Source organism: Eptatretus burgeri, chromosome 4 (assembly GCF_056783735.1).
Source record: "Eptatretus burgeri isolate ZD-2024b chromosome 4, Ebu_testis_v1, whole genome shotgun sequence".
Taxonomy (NCBI): Eukaryota; Metazoa; Chordata; class Myxini; order Myxiniformes; family Myxinidae; genus Eptatretus; species Eptatretus burgeri.
In genome coordinates, this window is record NC_140964.1 from 98,032,172 (window position 1) to 98,057,591 (window position 25,420).

General features: G+C 40.7%; 1 protein-coding gene and 1 long non-coding RNA gene across 4 annotated transcripts in view; both read left to right on the forward strand.

Moving 5' to 3' along the window:
- The window catches only part of LOC147028733 (receptor tyrosine-protein kinase erbB-4-like), a 787,552-nt gene that overhangs the window by 150,268 nt on the left and 611,864 nt on the right, over positions 1 to 25,420 (forward strand). The gene's annotated exons all lie outside the window — the stretch shown is intronic.
- LOC147028734 (uncharacterized) lies at positions 15,046 to 24,032 on the forward strand. Its single transcript, XR_015057689.1, has 3 exons — positions 15,046 to 16,018; positions 20,132 to 20,157; positions 23,923 to 24,032. It is a non-coding gene; the product is annotated as an uncharacterized LOC147028734 (long non-coding RNA).

Genomic DNA, 25,420 nt, shown 5'->3' on the forward strand with positions numbered 1-25,420 from the left:
AATGTGCACTTGGCACACTTATCTAGGCCAAATTCCATTTAAATGTTAGAGTACTGCTTCACTAATTACAGTTGTTCTACCAATTTTTCATCTGCAAAGAGTTTTAGATCATCCATGTACAGTAAATGTGTCATCTTTCCTGTCTCTTTGGAAGTTATCTTATTAGATGTTAGGGTGTATCCACGTCCTTCTTGCTCATTCATGAGGTGCTCAGTGGGTCCAAGGCCAGGCAAAACAAGGTTGGGTGACCGACAGGGTATCACCCTGGAAGATCCCGTGACAAATCTTCACTCCTGGAATTTCTATCTTTCCTTCCAAGTATTGCAGTATCAATGTGGTGTTCCATAGCTCCATTGCTTTCTCAATCAGTTTGATTATTTGGGGGTTCATCTTGTATAATACCATGCATTGTATCAGGCATGAATGTGGAATACTATCAAAAGCTTTTTTGTAGTCTAGCCAAGCTGTGGGCAAGTTATTCGTCTCCACAGTACATGTGAGATAGTTGGGTTTCCTCTGATCTTGGGATGTGGAAAGTGTTATCTTCTGTGAGCCTTTCACCAATTACCTCCTCCCCTTGGATAAGTTTGTTGAATGCTTGAAAATAGTGATTGTGGAGAGCATCAAATTGATTTAGCCAGAAATTTGGAGCTCCGTCTGGGCATGTGCTTTCAAAGTTTGGCATTTTTTTCTCGTTTTTTTTTTTTCTTCATCTCTTATCACTGGGGGCATTTCCTTGAGGTGTTGCTTTTTCTTTTTTTTTTGGATCCAATCCACTTCCTTATTATGTTATTTTGAGTCTTCATAGATTTCTTTCCAAAAGTTTTCAAGTCTTTCCTTTTTGGAGGAACTTGTCACAGTTTGCTTTTGTTTCCTTAGTTCATGGTACAATCTCTTCAGGTTGTTTTAAAACAACTGGTTTTGTTTTCTCCCTTTGTTAATTTCACCATAGTATTTTTTTTATCTTCCTTGCTCTCATTTCTATTTTCAGTTTGTTTTCAGCAACTATTGCTTCTTGGTCTTTGTCCTCAGCTTTGTATATATTGTTTTATTTTTTTGGATTATCTTTAACAGCTTTTGGCTTCTATCTCCATGTAGAAACTGCTGCATTTGTCCCGTTTCCTTTCTCAGTTGTTCTCTCTGTTTCATCTGTCTCTGTTTCCATGGTGACAAATGGTCTTTGTCTGCAGGGTCTGGTTTATTTTTCCAGCTGCAATGTTTGACTATCACTTTCGGTGAAGAAGGTTATGGCGATGTTAACTTCTTACTCTCCCTCTGTCTACCTCCCAGAGATTCCTCGATTTCCATTATCTTCAAATCCTCTGCCGCTTTTTCTCTGGCTCTGTCTGTTATCTCTTTTATTCATTTTTTTTTCTCGTGACCTATATGCAGTTTATATATATGTATGTATGCATATATATATATATATATATATATATATATATATATATATATATATATATATATATGTTGTTTGTTTTTTTGCTGCCTTACTGTTATCTATATTATTATATCTTGGCTTTGTGAAGTCACTTGGTCACTTTACCAAAAAACATTCCACGGTTAATTTGAAGCTTAATTTTTGAAAGCTGACTCTTTTCTTCTTCATCATTACTGTGCATAGCATGAATCCCATTTTATCATCAACACGCTGCCATTTCACATTTAACCTGCTGTAGATATCTTCCGGAAACAACAGTAGTTTTAAAATTATAACTGAAGTGAAAGAAAAATAATGATTTCATTCATACATTTTCGTTATTTTTTTTTTTCAGTCAGTTGTAATATTTCATCTGCCAGTCTATTTAAGGCAGATTTAGTGGTACAATGGTTCGAGTGTCTGCTCTGAAGGCCCTGTCACACCTTGACGATTTAGCCAACGTATGCCTGACGTATGCAAAATTGGACTAAAACGCCGGCACACATCGAATACGTTATGGGGAAGTTGTGTATACGTTAAGAGCATGCTGAAAAACACTGCCATACGTTGTAGTATGCTGGCTTTCATCGTTGTACTTTGCAGCTCTCCTCAAATTTTAGCATGCTTGAAATTTTACGACGTATGCCAGCGTATGACTCACACGTTCCGCTATGCTGGCCATAAGTTGTAGGCACGTGATGCAATCGTTGACACACGTTACTTGTAAGTTACTCATAAGTCAAAACATGTCGAGGTAATGATTAGCGTACCGGAAACTTATTTATAACCTATGAGTAACGTGTTATAGGCACGTTACACGATTGTTGCACACACGTCGAAGCACGTTATGCGATCGTTGACACACGTTGAGGCACGTTACTTGTAAGTTACTCATAAGTCGAAACACGTCGAGGTAATGATTAGCGTACCCAAAACCTATTTCTAACCTATGAGTAGCGTGCTTTGAACCTATGTGTAACGTACCTCCAACGCATATTGACGTATGTAGACGTATTTGATTGACGTCTTCCGGATGACCACAGAACTTACTGAACGTGTTTCTAATTTACAGCTACCGTATAATGGCGTATTGGCAGCATTTAAAAAAAATACAACAACAATAACTTCCGATATTTCGTCACGTGCCGTTACGTCACATCTGATTTCCTCTTCAGTTTGCTCATGTCTTATTCTTAGTTCCTCCTCTGTGAATATTTTCTGTTTGAGGAGATTGTCAAGTCGACGTCGAAACTTAAAAGCAAATGTCCGAATATATTTTAAAATTCGTGATAGACTAAAAAAAACAACAACAACTTCAGATATTTCGTCACGTGCCTTCATGGAGCCAAGGAGAAAAAAAGAAAATGTGCCTTGACAGAGAAAATAAGTTTGGGGTATGCTAAACATTACCTCGACGTGTTTCGACTTATGAGTAACTTACAAGGAACTTGTGTCGACGTGTGTCAACGATCGCATATCGTGCCTACAACTTATTCCCAGCATAGTGGAACGTGTGAGCCATACGGCGAGTTACTCGTAAAATTTTCAGCATGCTTGAAATTTCACGACGTACTAAACTTACCACGAAATATGACAGCGTACTTCATCGTTTTTCAGCGTGCTCTTAACGTATACACAACTTACCCATACCGTATTCGACGTGTGCCAGCGTTTTAGACACATTTTTCATAGGTCAGCATACGCTGGCTAAATCGTCAAGGTGTGACTGCGATGTTGACACTTACAATTCTCAGGCGATTATGATTTAAATCGTTGTGCGGCAGGTTTTTAACAGGCTACGCCACGAGTTCGTCGGCGATACGTGCAGCGCTATGCCTAAGTTAAACTATCGTTGGGCATAGGTTGTGAACGCCGACAACAGGCTAAGCATTCGTTGGTATAAGTTATCTATAAGACAACGAAACGTTCTGTGCCCATTACTAATATGTTATGCATACGACCAACTCGTTATGAATACGACCAAAACTTAAAAAAAAAAAAAAATTTCAGCGTACGCCAACGTTTTACATACATATTTATACATTGCCATTGCTGGCTAAATCGTCAAGGTGTGACAGCGCCTTGAGTCAGGGAGATCCCTGATTGAGTCAAACCAAATATTAAAAAAATTGCTTCCTTGTTTGACACACCATTTAAAAGGGATAGAGCACAACCAACTACAGGTTGGCAATTTTAGAGCAAGCTTTGATGGGCTGAATGGCCTCCTCCTGCCTTAAAGTTTCTTGGAAGGGAACTTCGTTAATCTATTTTTACATACAAATTCAAGGCTCATGAAAGTCGTAGAACATAGAATAGATCAAGATGCAACAGAACAAAAAGAACAGAAGGAGAAGGGGGAAACAAACAGCAGGGCCGAGGGACAAAATAGACGGACAAATTTACATAATCTACATGGCCCACCGGGAGACGGACGGACATGGGATGCTGGTAAAAATATGGGGTAGGGGAGAATGCAGGGGGTGAAAAATAGGGATACAGAAGCAAATGCTCAGGAAGGAAAACCTGGAAAAAAATTGGGAAGTGGACTTGGGGGTGGGTTTAACGGGGGTAGAAAGATCATGGTTTTCGATGGGGGAATGAACTGAGATGGTGGTGAACAGTTGTCTTGAAACTTGCAGGAAAGAATGAGATTGAAGAGAATGTGGAAGTTGGTTCCACAGGTGGGGAAAAGAGGAAGTAATGAGTGGAGATGAGCAGCAATTCTGAATTTTGGGAGTTTCACTAGATGGGAGTTGCTGGTTGACTGCATGCACCCTGCAGAAACCTGGGTGGACAAAGCATGGATAGGGCAGAGGGTACAAGACCAGAAAAGAAGTGTTGGAAGACAGAGAGATCGCCGACCTCTCTGATGGCAAAAGTTATTGGCCCATGGACTCAGCTTCAGCATGTGAGATCCTAATAATGTTGAAGAGCTTGGTTTTCATGACATCAAGCTGAGCAAGGTGTGAGGCAGGGGTGTCAGCCCAGAGGGGAGACTGTTTAAAAAAAATAAAAAAAGTAAACAAATCAACAATGAAACAAATCAAACAATTAAACAAAACTAACAAGTGTTGGAAAGAGATTAAAGACAAAACAAAATATTAGTCATTTATTTCTCCTTCTTTCTCAGCTCATTCTAAAGGAATTACCTGTATTTTGGAGTCTGATATTTCATTCTTCCTTCCTCTCTCGTCTCATTTCTTCCTTATTCCCTCATATTTTGTCATCTTTGTTATTTGAATATTGAAATGCTAATTTAAAATGTTTCATCTCTCTTTAATCCATACTGTTTCTTCTTCCTCCCTATCTCTCTGTTCATTCCCGGCTCACTTGTAAACCCTCGTTTTTATTCCTGAATTGCTTTCAAACCCTCTCTCTACTCATGATCTTTTCTTACCTCATTAACCTTCATAAGTGCACCAATTCTCTTGGAAGTTATTGTGTTTCCCTCCCTACCTTCCATTTATTTCATCCTCGGATTTTCCTTCCTCTTTTTAAGTCCTTGTTCTGCGTGTTTCCAGCTTGTTCACTGGCACTGTGTATTTCTTCCTTTTCTTTCTCTCTCACTCCCCTCTCCCTTTTTTCTCTCCTTCTCACAATGTGTTTTCCCACATTGCACTCTGCTTTTTGTGTGCAAGCTATATTCCATAAGCATTGCTTGACCTTGTGTACAAAAAAGACCGACATGTTGAACTCGCTTTGCTGACCCCCAGGTTGTAAGTTTTGCTTGGCCACCATGCAAATGAGAATGGATCATCAGCACTGCAAAAGCAATTATACCATCGACACTGCTTTAGCTACACTTCTTCTTTCAGAGCCTGATAAAATTTGCTAAAGTACTTTTATTCGGTCGTCGATTAATAGCTAATTGGACTGCTTTTGAAAGAGGGACTGAAAAGGTGGGTGGAGTAGTGATCAAATAGGATGGCTCAGCTCATTGAGATAAAAATAAATCCTGGCTTATCTTCGTTATTACTTATCAAGCCTGCAATCGAGATTTCGACAATATGGATATAAAAGCCACACTTTACACTCTAATATGGATAAAGTGTAACTCCATAATTAGAACAGGTCTGTATCCCTGTAGAGATAGTATTTTTGCACATTCTCTAATGGCTGCTTCATGTATTATTCATACTTTTTACGTGCTTTTGCAATAATAATTTTGCACTGGTTTGTTAATGCCAGAAGTCTCTGCTTCAGTTCCAATGCCAGACTTTCAGTTTAAAATGGAATAAATCCCTAATGGTCTGACCTGCTGTTTGCGACAAGAATAGTGAAATAAGGTGAACATTCAATAAAAATGCAGAATAGGGACAAAAGGAAGTCAGAATTTATTGACCAGCTGCTTATTCCAATTATGACTAGACTCAGTGGCATAATGCTTGGACCATCTGCTCTGAGACTGGGAGGCCGGTGGTCTAAACCCTGGCTGAGTCAAACCAAAATGGTACGTGCTGCTTCCTTGGTTGATGCATTTAAAATGGTATGTGCATTTTAAAGGGATAAAGCATAGACACACAACCCTGGGAAGACAATGGCAAATGACTCCTTGCCAAGAAACTGCTTCAGCAACACCAATGCTCTGCAAAGAGTGGATAAAGATTAATTGCAATTGTATTAATCTTTACTCATACTTGAACTGAATTTTGGGGAATACGAAGTTTAACATTATTTCAGAGTAAGTGCAACTTCAGTTGAAGGTTGTAGTCTACCGTACTTCGAAATATTACAGTTTGGTTCTTGGGTAATGTAAACTTAAGGCTCTTGGTTGTCTACTGTACATTTTCAATGTTCTTGTTCCTGAAACAATTCTGAACAAACACATGAAAAGGTGCATTGTCGTGCTTGTTGACTGAAAGACATGCACAGTATAATTGATTAACATTACTAAGGGGTATCAGGATTTTGTAGGATTATAGTATAGAAACAGTATTATAGAAACTCTTTGATAGAAAGAAAGTTTTTTTTGTGGAAACTCCATATAGAAACTCTCTAACGCAACATATTTGAGTCTATTCAGCGAAATAAAAGGGAATTTTAACCACATTTTTACAGGGATAGCAGCAAAGTTCCATTTTTGGGTTCTTATGACACATTTGTCAGCTTCTTTGTCACAATCTGTGGCGTAATGGTAAGAATATCCACTCTGAATCTGGAAGGTCAGCTGTTCAAAGGTGACTCTGGTGGAGTCATACCAAAGACTTTGAAAATGCTACGTGCTGTTTTATTGCTAGACACTCAGCTTTGAAAAAGATAGAGCATGGATAAACAACCAAAGGTTAGGCACCGAGACACAGGCACCTAATAGCCTCCTCCTGGATTGAAGTTCCTTGTTGGTATAATTTGTTTGATGAGAATAAGATGTAACTTAGGAGGATTCTTTCAGCATATATGTATATGTGTGTATGTATGTATATATATATATATATATATATATATATATATATATATATATATATATATATATATATATATATATATATATATATATATATATATCAAAAGCGAAAATTGCTTTGCAATACATGTCCTTCACCAGTCCCAATGAATGGTTGGGAGGGAAAAATATGTTTATCAAATGCACGCTCGATCCGATCCGGACCGAAAATGAAGAATAAACTCTCTCACGCAACATGTTTGGGTCTATTCGGCAAAATAAAAGGAAAAACCATTTTCATTTACTGATATCTTTTGTAGACCAGAAACAAATAAAGACAACTGGGATAACAAACTCGAGATAAAAATTATTTTGCTTGAATGCATGCTCGGGCCAATACCGGAACCAAAATGAAGAATAAGAAGAATCTCTCACGCTGCGTTTCGTTCATTTCTGGGCTTTTCCGAGTTCATATTAAAAATAACCTAATGTACACACCTGAAGCAAAAACATGTGCTTATGTGCATCTGTCCTAATAAATGTCTGTGTGTCTCTGTCTGTTTTCAGTGTGTGTGTATCTTTTCCATAATTCCAAAACCATAAAACTTTGCAGCCTGAAACTTTGTATGCACACTAAGAAAACTCCAAGAAAGTGCAAAAGTGAAAATTGGGTGTTTGGGTTGATTTAAACATCCTTTGTTGAAGATAATTAACGGCCTTATTTAATTATCCTTTAGCAAGGCATCATCCTTGTTCACCTTGCTCGCCCTCGCTGGGGTCTTAATTCGCCATTTTGTTTGGCCAACTCAACAATACCTTGACTTGGAAAAGACGGCAACTGTTTATTAATGGTAAAGCGCTCAAATTTTTTTTTCACTTTCCTCACTCACAACATCGAATACTTGATCTTCATACCTATAAATCACTGTATACATTGCTAAAGTGCTATAGTTTTCAAATTGCGAGCTTGAATTAAGCGATTTCATGCATTATATGATGCGATTTTCCTCGATCTTCTCTCACGGACTAATTCAAGTATTTAATCGAAATATATTTTCTGTTTTGAGGATCGCATAATGTAGAATAAATAACTGTTGAAATTCTAGAGTGAAACCTGAAAATGTTAAGAAATTGGCGATGTTTATTGAGTTTTTGCAGGTATGTCCCATTACCAATTGGCTTGCTATCACTTGCCAAGCCAGCCGTTACTTATCAAATGTTTATTTGAAGTGCTCACTTGGGTGCTTAAGGCACTTGGCGAGCACCCTGCAGTGAATAGCAGTATTACGCACATAGTTCATGTCCGGATCTAGAGGTCAGTTTGCTCTCAGCATGAAGAGATATGGAGACAACACACATGGATGTGGCATAAATAGTAGAGTTCCCACAATAGGGTCCCGTGACCGTTTTTCCGGGACCAAGGTTTGACGGTTGATTTTAGTCAATTTGAGGGTGCTGAGTAAAATGAGCTGGGGTGAACCTCGTGAAAATGTGGGCGAACTCGGCCAGATGCAAAAATTCAAAATGGCCGCCATGCTACTTCCAGTATATCAAAAATTGCATATCTTTGGTTCTACATGTCCGATTTTTATGATTTTTGGGTCAAAATATATATGTTTTGAAGGTCAAGGATGTCATATATTACCATTCGAGATTGTTATATTTAAGGGTTAAGTCACAAAATGTGAAATATAACTTTTCGGGGGCCAAATCCAAGATTGTCGTCGAGTAACATCTGGAAAATAGTAAAAAATCAATTTTCTTCTCATAATATTATTGGCAGTGAATCTTTTCATGCAAGTAAATGTTTGTTTATATGTGGGAGTGCACAACAAATTGAGACAAGAAGAGAAGGACGCAATCATTGTCTTTATTTTCAGAACATGATATGTACATAATATCAATTTCTCAACTTTTACACTGTTCAGGTAGGTTATACCATTCTTTTGTATGTCCCTCCTGTACTTTATCTAGAACAGTAATATGATGAAAGAATATCAACATTCCTTCATTTTGTCTGTAGAGCAACAGTGTTTCAATGGAAAAATGAAATAAAACATGAATTATCTGAATTCCCGGCAATTGACGCTTTCCCGGTAAGTATTCTTGTAATTTGCATTGACCAAAGTTTGATGTACTGTCTAAACTGTCTTTTATCTAAGACAGTCATAATAAAATAATATTAACATCTCTTATATTTTGACTGTGGCAATGTTTTTACAGTTGTAAATTAAATGAAATGAAATCTCCATTGAAACACATACATGTAATCCTTCAGTCACTATCTGAGTCGCTGGCTCCAGAGTCACAAACTTCATCATTACTTTCAGCCTCATCATCGTGCAACAATGAATGTTCTTGTTCAACCAAGTCATGTAAACTTCTTGGGAGTGCATCATGGGTATACCTCACTGACACACATCTACCATCTTTCATTGTCCATCCATGGTTGGTGGGATTTGGGGGTGCATCCGGCTTGTCAGAGTTTAGTTGAATGTAAACTTGGTAGTTTACTCGCGTCACATGCAGATTGTGAGAATCTGGATCTGGTGGGATGCGGGACGTGGACTTGTTTTTCATCTGACCCCACTTCCGTGCTCTGTCTTCGCCTAACGTTTTACTGATTGTGTCATTATAGATGTGTCTAATAGTGAATGTGGCCATTTGCTGAAGCACCTCTTGTGTCACTGGAAGTGTTTTGCCAACATCTTTCAAAAGATTGCGTGCCTCCTGAGTTCCTGTTCCTTTTTCATAAACTGTGTTTTTCCCATGTCCATAGAAGCCAGATGTTAGGGTTAGGGTTAGGGTTAGTGATATTTTCTCGATATATATCTAAAATCTCTCTCTCTAAAAAGGGCATAACTCAGTGAAAATTTTTCATACAGATGGACAGACAGCAAACCTGTAGTCGCCTCCATTGAAACCGATATGGGACTAATAAAGCAGGAGTGTCTGTCTATCTGTCCGTCCCCGAAATGCTCTCTCAGTTTTGGGGCAAGCCCCGCAAAACTTTCTGGGCAACCTTTTTGGGTCCGAGCAGGTTTCATAAATTTCTCAATACAATTATGATTTTGAGTTTCCACCTGAAAGAAACTGCTCCCTCTCTCTGCATATAAACAGATTCACAGGTTTGGCAATTGTAGTTTCACCATTTACTGCATGTGGAAATATTCACTGGTTCAGTAATATCTCAATAAAATTGTGATTTTGAGTTTCCACCTGAATGACGCCACTTTTTCCCCATCCTCAGGTGGGTGGGATGTTCTATAAATTTCTCAATACAATTATGAGTTTGAGTTACCACCCATACAAAGATTTTCTCTCTCTCTCTCTCTCTCTCTCTCTCTCTCTCTCTCTCTCTCTCTCTCTCTCTCTTTCTCTCTCTCTCTCTCTCTCTCTCTCTCTCTCTCTCTCTCTCTCTCTCTCTCTCTCTCTCTCTCTCTCTCTCTCTCTCTCTCTCGACATCTCTCTCTCTCTCGACATCTCTCTCGACATCTCTCTCGACATCTCTCTCGACATCTCTCTCTCGACATCTCTCTCTCGACATCTCTCTCTCGACATCTCTCTCTCGACATCTCTCTCTCGACATCTCTCTCTCGACATCTCTCTCTCGACATCTCTCTCTCGACATCTCTCTCTCGACATCTCTCTCTCGACATCTCTCTCTCGACATCTCTCTCTCGACATCTCTCTCTCGACATCTCTCTCTCGACATCTCTCTCTCGACATCTCTCTCTCGACATCTCTCTCTCGACATCTCTCTCTCGACATCTCTCTCTCGACATCTCTCTCTCGACATCTCTCTCTCGACATCTCTCTCTCGACATCTCTCTCTCGACATCTCTCTCTCTCTCTCTCTCTCTCTCTCTCTCTCTCTCTCTCTCTCTCTCTCTCTCTCTCTCTCTCTCTCTCTCTCTCTCTCTCTCTCTCTCTCTCTCTCTCTCTCTCTCTCTCTCTCTCTCTCTCTCTCTCTCTCTCTCTCTCTCTCTCTCTCTCTCTCTCTCTCTCTCTCTCTCTCTCTCTCTCTCTCTCTCTACATTTGCTGTTTCGGGAAAGCATCATCATCATTTTGAGCTTCATTATCATTAAAGGTGCATTCATTTTACACAGTTCTTCTCCCACTGTTTTGGGGCCAGCCCCACTAAATTTCTGTGCACTTTTGGGGTCCCTGCACTTCATGACCAGATTAACAATGGTGCCCGAGGAGCACAGGGCCAGGACCCTTCATCTTGGGGGGGGGGGGGAAACCTCAAACTTTACCTTTATTCCCCTTTTTACTTTTATTCATAATTTTTCAACTAACTGCTGTGCTGGAAGTATGTTAGCAACCTGAAGCTCACGATATTTCCTGGAAATACCTTCGTATTTCAGCCATATTTGCGTACATGATAATTGGATGGCCTTTGAGCATGCAATGCTTCAGTAAATGTACTCGTGAAGCGTTTCCCCTCCAGAGGTCTTAATTACTACTTATTAGTTATTAGCACCGCGAAGGTGGTGAAGGACTGAAGTTTCATTGAGAAAACAACTTCACTCTCCCACTTTTCAAGTCTTTCCCAATTTCACAAAATTGCTCTCATTCCTCATTCCCAGTGCCTTTTATACAAAGAGTTTGGCTAACCTGGTTTTGCACTGGGTTACAAAATGGCATCTATTGCTTAGTTTTGTGCCCATTACCTGAACCGAGGTACCCCGAGAACGAATGCAAATTGGCCTGGCCAGTTTTTCTGGATGATTTTCACATGTACATGAACATACATACAGGTAATTTTCTTCTCTTTTTTTCTGGGGGGAGGGGGGAATTTTGTGTTTGGCCAACTCTGTTATGTGTCTGTAACATAACTTTGTTCATTTATTCATTCTAATTAGTGTAAGTGTTGTCATTAACATTGGTTAACAACATATCATGGTCCACGAAATGAGCAATTCCGAAATAATTCAGGATATATTTGCCTTTGGCTTCATCTTGTAGCAAAACAGTATATTGCATTGAAAAAGGTATGGGAATCAGAAGAGTGGGAGAAAAAGGGAGACAACAAGAAAAGTCATCGAACATATTAACGAGTTGTTGGAAAATGAAAGCGTGGAAGACAAGAGATTTAATGAAAATAACAAAAGAATGAAGGATTATGTGAACATACATGTTTTCAAAGATGTCGTCAATGGCAATCTGTAAAAGGATTGTGGCGTTGTATTGTGGTGACATTCCTACCTTTCATTCCTTGTCATTCATTCCAAACTTGTTTGGTTGTTCATTGAGGATTCCATCGTGACATGTTTTTTTCACTTAAAAAAAATAAAAAATTCTGACATGTATATAATATACATATATCCACATGTAGTGTTAAAATGCAATTTCCTGGTCAGTTACAGCTTGTGCAAAACACAGGACTGCCCACCAGCCACTGCTAAATGCAGTGCCAGCTGTTACACTGTGACTCACACTATCAATCAGCTTACAGGCTTTAGAAGCCTCTTTCCCATCGCTACCCCCCACCCCATCCCGGTAAGGGAATCAATCCATCGATATGTTTCTGGCTTCCTGGCTGTCATCTCTGTGATCTATTTTTCCCATCATCCCTTTTTACCGACAAAAGTAAAAAATATAAAAACACCAAACATTACAACAAAGCTAAGCATGTGTACTTCAGTTTGAGGATCAAAGTACATGGTCAAGCAAAACTTGTCAAACTAATACACATGCACGTTGATCCTCAGGACAAAGGTCCTGGTCATAAAAAAACACATATCCTACCCCACAGTGCTAAATTTCATGGCAATACTATATACGTTTTTTGTTTTGGGACCACTGGCCATTGGCCATTATTTCTGTTGAGAGATCCTTAATATCGAAAAAATGGGGGAAAAAATACCCCAACATTCAAACAAAACTAATCAAGTGTACTTTCACCCGAAGACCAAAGACTTTAGACTGGTGTACACAGTCACAATTAGACTTTAGATTGTGTGGGCCTCACAATTGGCTATAAGCTGTGTCAGGCAGATCATATCTCTCAGATCGTCTCCAAAGATGGCCACCGCCTCCATATAATCCAGAGGAACCAATTCTTTACTTGGAATGGTATACAAAGTCCTTTTATTCAGTGTGTCATGAATTATGGCTCTTCATTGTAGATTGGTGCTGCGAGTCTTGTGGCTATGGCTTTGTCATCTAAGGCTCTGTGCGTCATTTGAATCTGAAGTTAGAAAACTCAGGGTTTACATTTTGTTCACGGTCTGCAAGTTGGTCGTCTTGCAGTTTTTTACTGGTTCTATTCTGTTCTTGTTCCACCTGTCCTCTCACCTCCTCAACCACCCCTTGCCCCTCTAGATTGCAGATATTATGCCAGAAACCTTTTTTTGTGTGACGCTGCCAAAGTATATACTCAACACTCCCTTTCATTCTTTCAAACCTTTCTTTTCTTGACTGCGGCACGAGTTCCTGAGTCTATTGTCACAAATTCCTCTCGACAGAATTTACAGTCAGCTGTTTATCAAAACCTTATGCTCTCTTCCATTTTCATTACTGAGCTTTACTACACTTTCTGAGATCTTATTTTACCCTTCTGCAATTCTTTTTGTGCTGTGGTTCATCCATTTGTTGTTGTCCCACTGCTTTCACATTGCCACATTTTGTTTGTGGATCCATTGCCTCCTGCCACTCTGCTCTGAGCCTCAATATCTTCAAAAAAAAGGAAGATTCAAAGAGACCAAATTTTAAAAAATACTTGGCTGATTCTCAATCTGACAGACCTTACTTTCAGAAGTATGATAATTTCTGCATTAATTACATGTTGCATTAATTACATGTTTTTTTATTTTTTCTTGATGCAGCCTTTCCACTTGTATTTCCTTTTGTTTTTCTTTTTTTTTTCTTCTCAGTGTTGGCCCTCTTTGCAATCTTCACTCTTTTGGCATTATGCACAAACTCACCATCTACACATTGCTTATTGTACCTGAAATTTTCATCGATAGCCAGAAGAAAACTGAGAAAACATTTATCAAACAAAGCACGAGCAAAAAAAAAATGAACAAAAGATTTCATAGCTGACATTTTCATGTACTTCAGGCCAAACATTTTGGAAGAGCAGTTGAAATTTGACCAAGATTTTGGTTTATAATAACCATTGTAATGTATGTGTAACCCCAGTCAGCTGCAGGTACTCAGGGTGTACTTCGGCAAATTGACCAATTAACATTGAGCAACCCGGTGATTCCATGAGCCTCGCTCTTGTAAAGAAAAAACCATACCCCCCTGTTAAAGTTTTTAAAATATATTTTTGGATGGGTTGTGTTCTGTGCAGCTATTGTTTACCATCAAATATGAATGTAAAAATAGAATTGTACTCTTGACCAGCCAATCAAAAGTAAAAATCGATCAAACAAACTTTTAAGAAAGTAATTTATGTTTTTTCCAAGTAAGCTTCCACAAACTTTTGTTTCCACTTCTGCTTGTTTACTTCTTTATTAATATGTCATTGTCATTGGTGCTCCACCCTTATTGTTTCTCTCAGACATCCTGACCTGCATGTCATAAGATGCAGAGCTATTTTGAACTGAAATGATTGCCTGGTTTGTCCAATTCATTATCTTTGTCGAATCGTACTTTTGTATGCTGCCTATGGCTGCTGATTGCGTTATTGCTGGGAGCACAGCTGTGCCGCTGATGCAGTGCCCCCTGTTTCCAGTAAGTTGGTACCTATTTTGCTCACCTTGGAAGGATGACAGGCTGAGTCAAACTACCTGCTGTTATTCAACAGCATGAGGGGAGCTCAAACTCAAGTTCCTAAAATTTTAAGCCAGCCCCCTTAACTGTTAAGCCAATACGAGGTATATCTTTTTAAAAAGATTTATCACTACATGATTCTCATCATGATCATAACCTGGATCTAGAGTTCATTCCCTATCAATGTAAAATTTTGGAAGTCATTACTTGAAAGTGGCTTCATACCATATGCTCATCATTTTGATTCTGATTTTCACTTTGTTTTTCATTGCTCAGAAGTGATGCATGCAGCTCTATCTGTGTCATCTTGTTTAAGTATTCAAGCATCCTATTCAATGAATCATTATGATTTGAAATATTGCTTTGAATGTCCTCTTCAAACTCAGATATAAATTGATGTTCCACAGTATCAATGTTTTTTATTTATTTGTAAGAGAAGCACCCGCTCCCGACAAGAGCCGTCAAGGGGGTCATGTTATTATATATATGCCTATTTTATGACAAGGGGTCCTAGGATTACACACCCCGAAAAATGGTTGCGATGAGTTCAGCCATTTTTGTGGTACCTGGGAACAGACAGACGGACGGACAGTGAATTATAGTCAGAAGATGCAACCTCTGCCTGCTTGGCTGCATCATGTTCTTGGGGCGTGGCTGTGCCACTGTTGCAATACCCCTGTTATCAGCACGCTGGTAGTAATTTTGCCAACCTTGGAAGGAAGACAGGCTGCGTAAACCCGACTTGGTGTTAATTCAATGGGCCGACAGGGGCTTGAACTCAAGGCCAGAGAATCTTAAGCCAAGCACCTTAACCATTATGCCAACACCAGGCCAAGTATGGGCCTGGTCATGCAGTGATCAGCCCATCCCCCACATAGCAGGAGACAGGGTTTTGCAAGTGTGTGTGTGTGTGTGTGTGTGTGTGTGTGTGTGTGTGTGTGTGTGCGTGTGCGTGTGTGTGTTCGTGTGTGTGTGTGTGTGTGTGTGTGCGCGCGCCCGTCTGTCTGTTTGTCCCATAACATTTTTACCATTGGAACTTTTGTTATCTCAACAATGCTTCATTATGAGAATATGAAGAAGCCAAAGTAAGAATTTCGTCAAAAGGCCAAAAGGTCAACATCACATATAATTGTCAGTTTTCATCTGATTGACCTGAAATTGTAACAGTTTGCATATTGGGTCACTGAATTGGTTTAACAATCAAAAGGTCGAAACTGATTATTTTGTTTTCAATCAAAAGGTCAAAGGTCAAGGTCACATAAAAGCGTCAATTTTCATCTGATTGACTTGAAATTTGAGCAGGGTCTGCATATTGGGTCAATTAAGCTTATTGCTTTTGTGATGAAAAGGTCAAGGTCACCTAAAATCGTCATTTTTTTGGAATTTCTTTTTTATCGAGCTCTTTTCATGATGTTTAGTATATGGAAGAAGAAGAAGAAGAAGAAGAATGGGCTTTGCATTTTCAGATGATTTATTGTTGTATCTGCATTTGGTAAGTCAGAAATTTGGAGCACTGATTGTCATCAAAGCTTTCAGAATTTTGCATTTTTCTGTATTTATAATGTTTTCTATGTTTGTCTTGAGACTGCTGTCATGGCTGGGATGTTCAACAACTGTAGGGGAGAGTGGGGCAAGATGGTCCCTTTTTTGGGTTTGTCCGTTTTGCCATCAGATGATTTTCCAGCCAAACACCATTAAATTGCCATTCGTTAGTCCATCTATCGCCCCAAGTAACTGCCCAATTTCAAGAATATTAGAGATCATTGAATGTCTATAAAAGGCAATTCAAAATTTGTGGTCGAAATGCTCAACTTGTCCCACCCCTGGGGCAAGTCGATCATCACTATGGGGAAAGATGATCATGGTCCTAAGGAAACATGAGGACCGTCTAAATAAGTGGTGTTGGAATTTTAATGAACGGAAAATAATTCTTCATATATATATATATATATATCTATCTCCATCGGATACCAAAATAATATTTCCAAAACATTGTCCCATACACAACCGGATACGAACGTCCATTTTCATGTCATTTATCTTTGTGTTCCAGTCTTAATGTCTAAATTCACAACTCCCACTGACTGAGATCAATTTTGAATACCAGTTGCTTTGATTTTCTCTGGCTTCCCTTTAAAAATTCTGGTGGAGGTAGTTTTTTAACGATGTCCTTCTTGGAAAAAGTCCCACAATCTGTCTCGTCCACGATGAACGTAGGTCGATCGAAGTTAATATGAGAAGGTACTTTGCGGAGAAAGACTCCCCCATATCCATCATCGTCGATTGCTCTTTTTTTCCCATCTATTTTTTTAATTACAAAGTCTCCTTCAATAATATCATTATTTTCATCTGATCACCTGATCAACTTGCCTCACAACCAAGTGTTCATCCTGTCCCACCGCTGCCATTTTTACAAAATCGTCTGGAAATCATAAATTACAGCAGTGAGCTAGGTAAAACATACACGCAATATGGGCATATAAGCTACGTATCTATATACAGATACCATTCCTACTACACTTATTCATAGAGATAATACGTACTCACCGATGATTCAAAAATTTTCTTTTTCAGGAGGAAAATGATGTTTTTCTCAATAAAACGAACGCAGCGTCTTTTCTCGTCATGCGCCTTCCACAGTGGAATTGTAGTTAATCGATCTATTGTTGAGTGGCGCCACTGTCCAATGTGAGCTTTATTGGAGTCGTGAGAGGGGGTGATCATCATGCCCCAGGGATCATCTTGCCCCACTCTCTGCTAGTTAGGCATTTATCGATCTGATTCACGTCTGCAATATCACTCCACAATTTCTTAGAAATGGTTTAATTGGGATCGTTACCAGGAACAAACTCACCAGAAAATTGGTCAAGGCTTGTTACTAATTGCTCAATCTCATCATCCTTATTCAAGGCAGATGTATCATTCCATCTTGGTCTATTCCTGAGAGAATGAAATTCATATCCTCTGCCCTCCATCCAGTCTAATAGATCATCAAAGTCATTTTTATCATCATGAAGTGGAAAATCCCATGGAACCACATTATCTTTATTTCCCCTTTGCCCGGTTACTGGTTCTGAATTTAACCAATTTCCAGATACATTATCTTATGTCGTTATCACCATCATTAGTTGGTGCAAGTCTGTTGCCTAAGGATAGGAGCCTAATATGTTCCTAGGTAGGGTACACGAATGCCTGGAATACTTTGCTTCAGATTCAAGCGGTAATACTGGCAGACCTGCTTTCTTACTCCCCTTTTGATTGTGTCACACCATCAGTTGACTAGTTTGTGTGGATGCATATTTTTGACTCTCATGGAGTTACTGAATTCAAGCACACCTACCTTTGTATTTTGATCATAATGCTCATTATTATTATTTTTTTGTATACCATATTGAGGCTTGTATGAGAGTTAACACACCACACACAGCAAGGAGGGGCATGAGACGGGGGGGGGGGGGAGGCATGAGACAAGAGGGGTGGGAGTGGGAAGGACAAAACAGTGGGGAACAGAGACATTAGGAGATCTGTATAAGGGAGAGGGATGGGAACATGGGGTATGTAAGATAGACATTACAGGGACTTTCAGGAAGGAAAGCAGGGAATTTGAAGGCGGTGAGTTTGGGGTGGATTAACGTTGGTAGAAAAGATTGAGGATTTGGATGGGGGACGATAGGAGGTGGTGGTGAACAGTTTTGAAGGCCTGGAGGGAAGAATGGGATTGAACAGAGTGAGTGAGTTTATTCCAAATGCAGGACAAATGTGAAGGTGAGCAGTGATTCGTGATTTTGGTAGTTTTACCAAAAGGGGGTTGTTGGCGGACCTTGAACGCCCTGCAGAAATATGGTGGGGACAAATCGCAGAGAGAGCTGGGGGGGCGAGACCGGAGGGGAGATGGTAGAAGACAGGAAGACCACCGACCTGCCTGTGGTGAGAGAGTGAGAGGCCCAAAGACTCAGCCTCATCGCGGGAGATACCAATGATCCGAAATGCCTTGGTTTCCACAGCGTGAAGCTCAGAAAGGTAAGAGGCAGGAGCACCAACCTAGAGGGGAGAGGAGTACTCCATCATTCTGTGGACGAAAGCTTTGTATGTGGTCAGGATTTCAGGTGGGCCGACGAAAGACTTTGCGCGATGGAGGATTCCCAGTCGGCGACTGGCTTTGGAGGCCAGGTTGGAAATGTAGCTTTACCAGGAAAGATCATGGCAGATAGTGAGACCCAAAAGCTTTAACGAAAGGCTTTCTTCCAGAGGATTGTTGAGAAAGTTGATGGGGTGGTGAGGGGGGGCGGGGGGTGGTTACAAACGGTCCTTTCAGAGAGACATTGTGTGAGTGTGAAATTTGTCAGGATTTAAAGACATGTTCCAAGTGTTGGACCAGTTTGTGATTTTACCCAGATCTGCAGTGAGCGAAGAAGCTGCTGCTTGCCGGTCTGGGGGATGGCAGATGGTACGGCAGAGGGTGGAGTCATCAGCAAAGGGAAGAAGAGGATTTTCCAGGGAATCGGAGAGATCATTGATGAAAACCAGAAAAAAACAGGGCCCAGAATGCTGCATTGAGGAACTTCAGCCTGGACAGTAAGAGGGGATGTGAAGGAACTCCATTTAGGGCCACACATTCACTGTGACAGGAGAGGAAGTCTACGAGCCACGAGTGGAGATGGCCTTGGATACCATTGGAAGAGAGTTTGGTGAACATGGCAGGGTGCCAGATCATGTCAAAAGGACATGATATGTCTGGGGATAAGGCTCTGATTTCATGTCTGGCATTGAGGACCTCCATCCATTTTTGGGACAGCAGAAGAAGCATATCCAGGGTAGAGTGACCTGGTCTGAAACCAAATTGATGATCAAAAATCAAGCCTTTGGAAAAGAGGAAGGATTTCATATCTGAAGCGATGATGGATTCCATAACTTTGCTGATGATTGGGAGAAGGCTGATTGGTTTGTTCTTGCAGGGATCTGTTTTTGCACATTTTTTATGCAGGGCAGAAATGTTTGCTGATTTCCAAGCAGTTGGCAGATGACTTTGAGCAAATGAGAGGGTGAATAGAACAGACAGAGCGTGAGGAGGAGCAGAGACGCAGGTTTTTAGGACACGTGGGCTGATGCCATCTGGACCGGTTGTAGAATGTGAGTTGAGGTTTGACAGCAAGCTCTCCACCTTGTCAGAAGAAAAGGATGCAGAGTCCAGGGACAGTTGGGTGTGACTGGGTAAGGTGGGTACAGGAAACGTTGGGTTTCAGACACAAGATTTCGATGCAAACACCGAGTTTAGGCATTCAGCCTTTTCACATGCCGTATCAGCAGTGCGGCCATTTGAGGTAAGGGAGGGGATGGTGGGGGGGGTGGGGGGGACATACACCAGAAATAGATTTGATGAGACACCACCAGGATTTGCAGGAGGGAGAGAGGTTTGAGAGTTAAGACTTGACCTTAAAAAGATGTTGTTTTCTGTTTGTCCTGAGGGTAGATACACACTTGTTCCGTGCTTTATAATTATTGGCTGAACCCATGCTTTGTCATGGTGCTTATAGTTATCCCATAAGCTTGTTGTTTCTATCATGCCATAAAACTTGTACTTATTGTCATTTTCTTTTTCTCAAAGCATTGCGGAGCAAGGCCAAGTTAAAGGTCAGCTGGCGGTTATGCTTCTTCGCCGAACATAAGGAAATATGATGAAAAGCCAGTGATGTCTTGCTGAAATGTATTGTAAGCATGTGCAATGATACGGTCATGATTCTGATATTTTCCTCGCTAGAATCTCCAGCATATCAAGCAATGTTTGATTTAATGGCTCACATAAATCTGACTGCGGGTGATATGGTATGTTATTCACTATCTTTATCCCGGCGAGTGCACATGGCTCCCTTCATGAGCTTGCTCTTAAAGTTAGCAGCTTGGCCTATTAATAATTGGGCCAGCCAGCTCTAATGATGAATGGTCCCTTATTACCCTCGCTGAAGAAGAGGGTATTGCATTTGGGTCTGTTTGTCTGTTTGTTTGTTTGTCTGTTTGTCCACACAAAACTTTTATGTTTTTTCCCCACAACTGCTTGTTGGATTGAGACGAAATTTTCACCATTGATGCGACTACTCATGCACAATGTTGTAATGATAATTATGACGTCATAGGTCACGTTGTGTGACAACCATATTGGAAAAACGGAAAAACTTTGGATCTCTGTATCTCTGAAACCGCACCAAGGAAAAAATTGAAACTTGGCATATAGCAAGTACTCCTCATGTGGAATGAGTGTTTTTATGACGTCATAGGTGCCTCCTTATGACGTCATAATTGCATTTGTAGAATGCCACATCCGATCAGTATGAAATTTTTTGAGGGTCATCTGGGGATAAAATAGTCCACAAGTTTTTTTTTTTTTTGGACAACGTCATCGGTCGCGTGATTCGGCAGTCATATTGTTTTTTGTTTTTTTAAATCTTCAAAAACTTCTTCCCTGAAATGGCTGAACCAGTCATCACTGCCAGCATTTATGAAGTGGCAGTTCTAATTTTCTCTTATTAATTATATAACACATCAGTCGACAAACGCCACACAAAACTACAGAAACACCACACAACGCACCACACAAAACAAGTCCTGGCAAGGGTCTGCAATCTCTCATTGCTCTTTTTCTTTTTGCTTTTTGTGACAGTCTAACTTCTTAAATATTTAGCAGGAATCCTGACAACACATGTGGAGAAGCAAGTAACACAACACATGGTCAATGTGGCAGTTAGCAAGTACTCCTCATGTACTCCTCTGGCATCCCCCACATAGCGGGAATGTGTGTGTGTCCCCCACATGGCGGGAATGAAGAGTGGTGTGCAGTCAGTCGTGGCAACCAGATCCATTTTAGCCTCAAGCGACAGGAAGTCCATACCGTCTAGTTTGCAATTTTGTGATTTTTTTGTTTGTTTGTTTTGTTTTGTTTACAGGGTCTAAGGCTCATAGTGGAGCTATATACACAAATCACACATATACAAAAGACAACATAAGACAAAAACAGCCACTGAGCTTGGGGGAAGTGACATCACTTCCCAAAGCACTCTGCGTACCAGCAAGCCATCTTGTATGATGTCACTTATCATTCCGTACTCGGTGGAGGCAATGAAGTTGGATTTACCTTCTCCACATGGAAGCAAACCCTTTAGCTTTGCTCGGCTCCATCATTTAATTGCAGAGCATCAAGCACGGAATTATCACATAGCATTTTAAAATCTTTGGTTGTGCACTTTACCCAGCCACTGTGGTTGCACAAGTTAGTGCACTCTCAGCGCCGGTCCCAAGCCCGGATAAATGGGGAGGGTTGCATCAGGAAGGGCATCTGGCATAAAACCTGTGCCAAATCAATATGCGGATCATAAACCGGATTTCCATAACAGATCGGTTGAGGCCCGGGTCACCAACGACCACCACCAGTACTGTTGGCCAGCAGGGTACCAGTGGAAACTGTTACTGCTGGACGAAGGAGGAGAAGGAGAGGGGGAAGGCGTGTCCAGAGGCAGTGGGAGAGGAGGAAGGGTAGAAGTGTGGAGGTGAATGATGGAACTTTGAATGTTGGTACGATGACTGGCAAAGGGCAAGAGTTGGCTGATATGATGGAGAGGAGAAAGGTGGACATACTGTGTGTACAAGAAACCAAGTGGAAGGGGCATAAGGCTAGGAGCATCGGAGGTGGTTTCAAACTGTTCTACCATGGTGTGGATGGGAGGAGAAATGGTTTAGGGGGAATCCTGAAGGAAGATTATGTTAAGAGGGTATTGGAGGTGAGGAGATTGTCTGACCAAGTGATGAGTGTGAAGTTGGAAATTGAAGGGGTGATGATGAATGTCATCAGTGCATATACCCCGCAAGTGGGGTGTGAGATGGAGGAGAAAGAAGATTTCTGGAGTGAGTTTGATGAAGTGGTGGAGAGTGTATCCTAGGAAGAAAGAGTGGTGATTGGAGCGGATTTCAATGGGCATGTTTGGGAAGGGAATAGATATGATGACGAGGAGATGGGTAGGTACGGTGTCAATGAGACGAATGTGGAAGTGCAGATGGTGGTGGATTTTGCAAAAAGAATGGAAATGGCAGTGGTAAATACGTATTTTAAGAAGAAGGAGGAGCACAGGGTGACATATAAGAGTGGAGGAAGAGGCACACAGTTGGATTACGTCTTAAGCAGGAGATGCAACCTGAAAGAGATTAGAGACTGTAAGGTGGTGACAGGGGAGAGTGTAGCTCGACAGCATCAGATGGTCGTTTGTAGGATGATTTTGGAGATGAGGTTGAGGAAGAGAGTGAGGGCTGAACCAAAGACCAGATGGTGGAAGCTGAAGGAGGAAGACTGTTGTGTGAAATTCAGGGAGGAGGTGAAACAGGTGTTGGATGGTGATAAAGAAGTGTGGGGCGACTGGGCAACTACTGCAGAAGTGGTGAGGGAGATAGCTAGGAAGGTACATGGTGTGACATTTGGACCGAGGAAGGAAGACAAGGAGACTTGGTGGTGGAACAAGAAAGTACAGGAAAGTATAAGGAGGAAGGGGTTGGCGAAAAAGTATTGGGATAGCCAGAGAGATGAAGAAAGTAGACAGGAGGAGAAGGAGTCCTCCCTTTCAAGAGAGACGAAGAGAGAGGTGCCGAAATTTAAGGAAAAGGCGTATGGGGAGCTGTATGATAAGTAAGATACAAAGGAAGCGGAAAAGGGAAAACCATTATCCCACTGAGTCTGCTTTTACCTGGAATATTCTGAAGGCAAAAACCACTATTTTCTATTTTAACATTCTTTGTACGCACCTTCCTTTTTATGCAATGTTCACATGAATCTTATTGAGAGTGATGGTCATGAATGGAAAGTAGAATCTGATCTAAGGAAGACTCAGACATTTGTCTTGTCTGAGACACCCCTTTGTTGTGGATGCTTCGTGAGGCCTGGTTTCAGAACTTAGGTGGCAATACTTTGCAGGGCTGAAGCTGGCCTGTTTCACGATGTTTTTTCTCATGATGGAAGATGCCATTAACTACTTTTCACCAATTAATTTCGCGATGAACAACCACAATTCAATGTTACTCTGTTTCCTTGTCAATCAATAATGGCCGTCAATATTTGTCGAAACATTCCATAACGTGCCTGACATGTTTGAGTCTTCCTTTTCACTCTGATGCCAGTCAAATTCGCTTCGGCCAACTTTAGAATCATCCAGATGATTTCTATACATTATCGGTCCAGAAATTGGATGGATGATAAGGTTTTCTGCTATTGACATTGGTTCTTCCTGCTTCAACTTGTTTGGCTTCACCAGCATGACTGCTATCTTCATTATAGTCTGGGGTTCAGGTTCTTTTATTAATTCAGTAATTACACAAAATAACTTTCACCGTTGTGACATTGATTCTTGTCTCATCTTGCAGATCACAGTGTGCTTTTGACTGAAAGAAGTTGAACTGTTCATTTACTTCCTCAGTCATTTGGTCTTCGTCAGGCATGCACGCTTGGTTAGGATTTACAAGTATGAGCATCTGTCAGTAACTTATCATGGGTGTATTTGATTATTGTGTCACATAATGATAATGCAGCAATGTTGTACATTGATATATCATACGTTAATAATGCAACGCAGTGCATTCCAGTGGCAAGTTATGCAATTATCATTATTATTTAATGTTATCAGCTGATTGTCTTCAATGAGCGATAAACCCTCTCTGTTGCATTCAGGCATCTTGAGGCATAATGAATCACACACCTCTCACCATTCTTAGCCTGTTAAAAGGCCTAGTGTTAGCTTAGCGGTTAAGGTGCTTGGCTTAAGATTCTAGGATCTTGAATTCAACCCCTGTTGGGCTGTTGAATTAACACCAGGTAGGATTGACTCAGCTTGTCATCCTTCTGAGGCTGGCCAAATGAATACCAGTGTGTTGGTAATGGTGGGCATTGCATCACCAGCATAGCATTGCCCCCAGAAAATGATGCAGCCAAGCAGCCATCGGCTGCATATGAAAAAATAAATAAATAATCCTGTTATAGCACAGCACCCATTGCCAATCAGCTCCCACCTGTCTGCATTGCAAACACTTTTGAGAAATCTGCAAACTCGAGGGCTGGCACTGTTGATCGCATCAGTTTCAAGCATATCAACAAATTCTCACACTGATTGGTCCACTTGTGAAGCAAATGTTTGATCTGCAGATTCTTTATTTTGGCATGCTCTGCAGAGGTCACATTCTTTTTTTTTTTTTAGGCATTATCTGATTGGCAAGTTGAGCATTCAATGGAACACAGACACTGAAGTCTCTTCGAAGTCACGTCCAAGCTCACTTCCCATGCATGACCAAAGAGTCATGATCACTGACCGCTATTCAAAACAAGTGGTCGACGACAAGTCTTATTTGTGGAAAAATCAACATAATAAGATGGCATCAAAATACCACAAGTTCAATGTGCGAATATTTGCAGTGCAACACATCAATCAGTAAGAGTCACATAAAGAACTGTGACTTTAAATTTTAACAAGTCTGGAGACGGCGATGGTTCATGAGCAATGTACACGGTTCGCCTTTTTTATTTTTTGAGCTTCGAGGGGACGCCACGGGCAAACTGGCAGGAATCAGGAAAAACGTAAATGATGAAAGTTGGAGTACTCGAAGAGCACTACTTGCACACCAACTTTCATTCAAAACAGTTGAAAACCCTAGAAGCTCGATGCCCAATTTATTGATTTTTTTGACATTTTCTAAGTTCGTGACCTTGTGACCTTGACCTTGGGACGAAAATGAAAAATCGAGCTCCGTGGGGCTATGCAGGTGCCATTGGGCTAACCAAATACCGAAACCCTGCCAGATTCGACAAATCCCCTCGGAGAAGATGTAACTTGAAATTGGCTACTCGCTAAAAACACATGTTTTTTGGGGC